Source organism: Theropithecus gelada, chromosome X (assembly GCF_003255815.1).
Source record: "Theropithecus gelada isolate Dixy chromosome X, Tgel_1.0, whole genome shotgun sequence".
Lineage (NCBI taxonomy): Eukaryota > Metazoa > Chordata > Mammalia > Primates > Cercopithecidae > Theropithecus > Theropithecus gelada.
The window spans coordinates 125,704,409-125,710,796 of NC_037689.1; the positions used below are offsets into that span (position 1 = coordinate 125,704,409).

At 40.0% G+C, this 6,388-nt stretch overlaps 1 pseudogene; it reads right to left on the reverse strand.

Annotated features, from left to right (window-relative positions):
• Window positions 1-523: 523 nt before the first annotated feature.
• The window catches only part of LOC112615268, a 47,709-nt pseudogene continuing 41,844 nt past the window's right edge, over window positions 524-6,388 (reverse strand).

Consider the following 6,388-nt stretch of genomic DNA (forward strand, 5'->3'; position numbering starts at 1 on the left):
ACACAAGCCAATTAAAAAATAGGCTAAGGACTGACTAAATATTTCTCCAAAGAAGATATAGAAATAGTAAATAAGCACATAAAAATGCTAGACATCACTAACCATTATGGTAATGCAAATAAAAATCACAATGAGATACCACTTTCCAACGGCTATTATTCAAAAAGCAAAAAACTAGCAGTGTTGTCAGCAAGGAGGATAAAACAGACTCTTACATTGATGATGGGAGTGTAAAGCAGTGAGGGTACTGGAAAAGCACTCTGGCAGTCCTCAAAAAGTTAAAAAAAGAATTAGTAAATGACCCATAAAATACACTTACAGGTATATAGCCAAAAGAATTTAGCGGGGACTCAAGTAGATACTTGTACAATATTTACAACAATGTGCAAAGAAAAATATACGGAAACACAAAATGTGAAAACACTTTTATTCAACATCCTGAAAAAGCCTGAAGGACAGTGGCACCTCCCACTGGTGCTTCTGTGATCTCACCCATCAAGTTGTTCCCTGAACTCAAGGATCTTTAAAAGCATCTTCTCCGAACCACAGATGTCCCATAATCACTAAAATCTGCAGAGGTAACCCACATTTGTTTGAAAGTGCTCAGAGAGGTCATGATGGATACACCAATCCACAAAAAGAAGCATTGAGCAGGAGAAGCCGTAATTTTGATGTGAGTACCTTTGGAAGCTAGCGGTTCTTTCATAAGCCTTTCCTCTGGCCCAGAAAAGAGAGTGGTGCCCCCAGACAGTACAATCTCTGCAAAAGCATTCTCTGGATGTCAGTGTCACAGTTCATGATGCTGCTGGAGGCCATTTTTGAGAGTCCCGGGCTGTGGATTCCCAGCTGGTCGGGGCAAAAAGAACTTCGGGCACTGGATACAGTTGGTCCCCAATGTGGATGATGTTCCCATCTGGCAGTTTGTATTCTCTCAGGATGTCTCCGACCTCTTGCATAGCTTTTTATGTGGCTCTAAGGTGATGTTGCACAGCTTCCCTTTGATGTTATTTACCAAAGCCTTGCAGAGTATGCAAGGAAAAGTATACCCACTAGCAAAGAGGAGCCAGGTGAGGTGCTCTATGATGTCCCTCCCTGCCACAAAGAGCATGGTGACTGCACGAGGCAGCGAGTAACTCTCATAGATGTGGACAGTGCAAGTGACCCCATCTCCACTATCCACCATCAGGCCTGTAACACAGGCATAGGCAGAGTGCTGCCACTGCATGGTTAGACAAGTAGAAAGCAGGGACACTGAAGTTCTCAAACATCATTTCTGCAAGCTTTTCTCAAATTTCTCTAGGGGTCTAAGAGGGCTCAGTCATGAGTATAGGCTGTTGACTGGGATTTTTTCTGAGCTCTCACTCAAAGAGATGTTTCCAGAGTTTCTCCATGTCATCGCATCCTGGTACCAGCCCACACTCATTGAGGTAGTGCAGATATAAGTCCTCCTACTTGTACAAGGGTTCTTGCCCCCTGAAGTACCTCTTCTGGTTGGGTCTTGCTGAAGGCACGTTGCATTTAGGATGTCCCAAGATGGAGTTGTTGACATGGTGGCGTCCAATCTCTCCAGACAGGCCGGCTTTGCAGAGTCTTGAACCATTGTTAAAAATTACAGCTGGCACATCTAATACATGTGGATTAAAAATGTCTGTAGCATGTTCTTCTGGACTTCCCCAAAATAAAGAAAGAACACTTAGGTTACTTTATGAGAAAACTGACACCTTTGTAAGTTTTAAGGCCACAGGGTTCCAAAATTCTCAAGTTGTCACTCAGGCACAGCTAGCTGGAAGCCTCCAATCCACCAAAATATCCCATCCTCAATCCCTGAGTCTTGTCTCCTTTCTATAGACCCAGGATCTGCTGAAACGATTTCAGGGATGATTGCCCTCTGTGTAACAATCCAGACAAGGCCACAATTGTCCTTGGTGAGCATGAGAGGGCAGGGCTCTTTGAGCAACTAGTACTTCCTAATTTGTCATATAGGAAACCAAGGAAGGCAAACCATACCTATAGAGAGCTTTGATAAGTCTGTGACTCCAAAGAAGAGGCCTCTAGTTATAGAACAAAGTAAAGCTGCCAGTCCACAGGTTTGTCCCAGAGTCCTTCTCTTTCTGCTCTGCTGAACTGCTTGTTGTGGAATGACAAAAATACATTTCATTTTGAAGGAGAAAAACTAAGCACTAGATACAGGTGAATTTCTGATTTGAGATACCTGCAACTCAGTTCCAGCAGGCACTTAGAATGTACATTTTTTTCTCTTACATTTTCAAAAACAATTTTATTGAGATAATTTTACATAACAACCAATTTACCCCTTTGCAATTATATAACTCAATGTTTTCTAGCATATTTGCTAATATCTGCACATTACAAAAGTAAATCAAAATATTTTTATCACTAAAAAGAAACCTCATATTCTTTAGCTATCACCCTCTCTTCAAACCATCCTCCAGATCCTTAAATGACCACTAATGTATTTTCCATCTCTATGTATTTACCAGTTCTTCATATTTCTTACAGTGCAATGATACAATATATGGTATTTTGTGACTGGCTTCATTCGCTTTACATAACGTTTTCAAGGTTCGTTCAATGTTCGCATATAACACATTTTGTTTATCCATCTATCAGTTGATAGACATTTGGATTTCTTTCACTATTTGACTACTATAAAATATGCTGCTTGAAACAATCTTATATATATTTGTGTGTGAATTTATATCTTCATTTCTTCCGGTTATATATCTAAAAGTGGAAAAGCTGAGTCATATATGGTAACTCTAAGTATAATTATTTCTGGAATTTTTAGTCTTTTTCTCAAAGTGTCTGAGACATTTAAGTTCCTAACAGCAGAGTTGGTGAGGTTCTCCACATGTTTGCCAATGCTAATTAATACATTTTTTATTCTAGGGTGAGGTTCTCCACAAGTTTGCCAATGCTAATTAATACATTTTTGATTCTAGGCATCATAGTAGGCATTCATAGTATGAATGAATTCTAGGCATTCATAGTATGAATAATATATATATTATTCATATATATATATATGAATAATAAGCCATAAATATAGTTTACACAGAACTTCTGAAAGATGGATAAACCTTGAAAATGCTAACAGAAACCACACACAAAAGGTTATATATTGTATGATTCCATGAAATATTCAGAATAAGAGTCTGTACTCACAGAAATATAAAGCTAATTGGTGTTTGCCAGGTTCTGTCAGCAGAGGGGATTAGCATGTGATACGGTTTGGCTCTGTGTCCCAACCCAAATCTTATCTCAAATCTCAAATTGTAATCCTCATGTGTCGAGGAAGGGATCTGATTGGAGGTGACTGGATCATGGGGGCATTTTCCCTCATGCTGTTTTCATGATATTGAGGAAGGCATCAGGATATCTGATGGAAAAAAAAGTGACAATTTCTACTGCACTCTGTTTTCTGCTGGCTTGTGAAGAGGTGCCTGCTTCCATTTTTCCTTCCACCATAATTTTAAGTTTCCCGAGACCTCCCCAGCCATGTGGAACTGTGAGCCAATTAAACCTCTTTTCCTTATAAATTACCAGACACAGGTAGTATCTTTATATCAGTGTGAAAACAGACTAATACAGAAAACTAGTACTGGGATAGTGGGATACTGATATAAAGATAACCTGAAAATGTGGAAGTGACTTTGGGCTGGGTAATGAACAGCAGTTGGAACAGTTTGAAGTGCTCAGTAAAAGATAAGATGGTTTTGGAAAGTTTGGAACTTCCTAGAGACTTGCTGAATGACTTTGACCAAAATGCTGATAGAGAGAGAGACAATGAAGTCCAGGTTGAGGTGGTCTCAGATGAAGATGATAAATACATTGAGAACTGGAGCAAAGGTCACTCTTGCTGTGCTTTAGCAAAGAGACTGATGGCATTTTACCCCTGCTCTAGAGATATGTGAAACTTTGAACTTGAGAGAGATGATTTAGGGTATCTGGCAGAAGAAATTTCTGAGCAGCAAAGCATTCAAGAGGTGACCTGGCTTATTCTAACAGCATTCAGTCATATGCATTCACAAAGAGATGGTTTGGAATGGGAACTTATGTTTAAAAGGGAAGCAGAGCATAAAGGTTTGAAAAATTTGCAGACTGACCATGCGGTAGAAAAGGAAAATCCATTTTCGGGGGATGAATTCAAGCTGGCTGCAGAAATTTGCATAATTAACAAGGAGCCGAATTTTAATCACCAAGACAATGAGGAAAATGTCTCCAGGGCATGTCAGAGATCTTCATGGCAACCCCTCCCATCACAGGCCCAGAGGCCTAGGAGGGAAAAATGGTTTTGTGTGCCAGGCCCAGGGCCTTGTTACTCTGTGTAGCCCAGGGACATGGTGTCCTGCATCCTAGCTGCTCCAGCTTCAGCCATGGCTAAAAGGGGCAAAGGTACAACTTGGCTCATTGCTTCATAGTGTGCAAGCCCCAAGCCTTGGCAGCTTCAACATGGTGTTGGTGGGCCTGCAGGTGCACAGAAGACAAAGCTGAGCTTTGGGAACCTTCACCTAGATTTCAGAGGATATATGGAAACTCCTGGATATCCAGGCAGAAGTCTGCTGCAGGGGTGGAGCCCTCATGGAGAACTTCTGCTAGGGCAGTATGGAAGGGTAATGTGAGGTTAGAGCCCCAAAACAGATTCCCTACTGTGACACTGCGTAGTTGAGCTGTGAGAAGAGAGCCACCATCCTCTGGATCCCAGAAAGGTACATCCACGGACAGCTTGCACAACAAGCATGGAAAAGACACAGGCATTTAATGCCAGTCCATTAAAGCAGTTAAAGAGGCTGTTCCTGCAGAGCCACAGGGTGAACCTGCCCAAGGCAATGGGACTCCACACCTTGCATCAGAATGACCTGGATGTTAGACATGGAGTCAAAGGAGATTTTGGAGCTTTAAGGTTTAATGAGTGCCCTGCTGGGTTTTGAACTTGCATAGGGACTGCGACCCCTTAGTTTTGGTCAATTTCTCACATTTGGAATGAAAACATTTACTTAATGCCTGTACCCCTATTCTATCTTTGACGTAACTAACATGGTTTTTGTTTGTTTGTTTGTTTTTACAGGCTTTCAAGTAAAAAGGACTTGTTCTCTCAAATGAAACTTTGAATTTGGACATTTGGGTTAATCCTGGAAAGAGTTAAGACTTTGGGGGACTATTGAGAAGGCATGATTGGTTTTAAAATGTGGAAAGAACATGAGATTGGGAGGGACCAGGGGTAGAATGATATGGTTTGGCTCTGGGTCTCCACCCAAATCTCATCTCAAATTATAACCCCATATGTTGAGGAAGGGAGCTGGTGGAAGGTTATCAGATTGGGCGGTGGTTTCCCTCATGCTGTTTTCATGAGATCTGATGGTAAAAAAGTGATAGTTTTCCCTGCACTCTCTCTCTCTCCTGCTGCCTTGTGAAGAAGGTGCCTCCTTCCACTTTGCCTTCTGCTGTAATAGTAAGTTTCCTGAGGCCTCCCCAGTCATGCAGAAATGTGAGTCAATTAAACCTCTTCTGTTTATAAATTACCCAGTCTCAGGTTATCGCTTTATATCACTGTGAAAAAGGGCTAATACAGCAAGTGAGGGCTTAATGTTAGTGCAATTTTCTTTAAGGGAGAAAAATATTTTTTAACTAGATATAGGAGGAGGTTGCACAATATTTTGCACCTTCATTAAAAATTAGCATGAAGCTGTTTACTAAAATGAACCATATATTAAGATATAAAACAGGTGGAAAGTAGTTACCAAAATCTGAAATCATATAGAGAATGTTCTCTGACATTTAATTTGGAATTCAATATCAAAATATATATTCAATATCAAAATATAGAGAGAAAATAGGGGTTAAAAAAACCCAAAAGAACAATTAGAAAATATTTTCACATGTATAGTGAAAACATAACATACACAAATTTTTTGAGATGCAGTGACAATAGAGCTTAAAAGGAAATATATAAATGCTAAATTATTATTTTATAAAACAAAGATTATAAGTAAATATAAACTTCTATTTAATGATGCTTGAGAAAGAAGAAATTTAATGTTTGTAGTTGGAACGAAATAGTGAAGGAATGAGCTAAAACAAATAAAACAGGAAATAAATAATTGGGACAAATATAAAGACAAACAATTGTTCTCTGAAAATGTTAATAAAATTATAAACATCTAGCAAAACTGATAATGACATGAGAGAGAAGATACAAACCACCAATGTCAGGAATGAAAAAGGTTACTTCTGGAGGGGGCGGAGCAAGATGGCCGAATAGGAACAGCTCCAGTCTCCAACTCCCAGCGCGAGCGACACAGAAGACCGGTGATTTCTGCATTTTCAACTGAGGTACTGGGTTCATCTCACTGGGGAGTGCCGGACG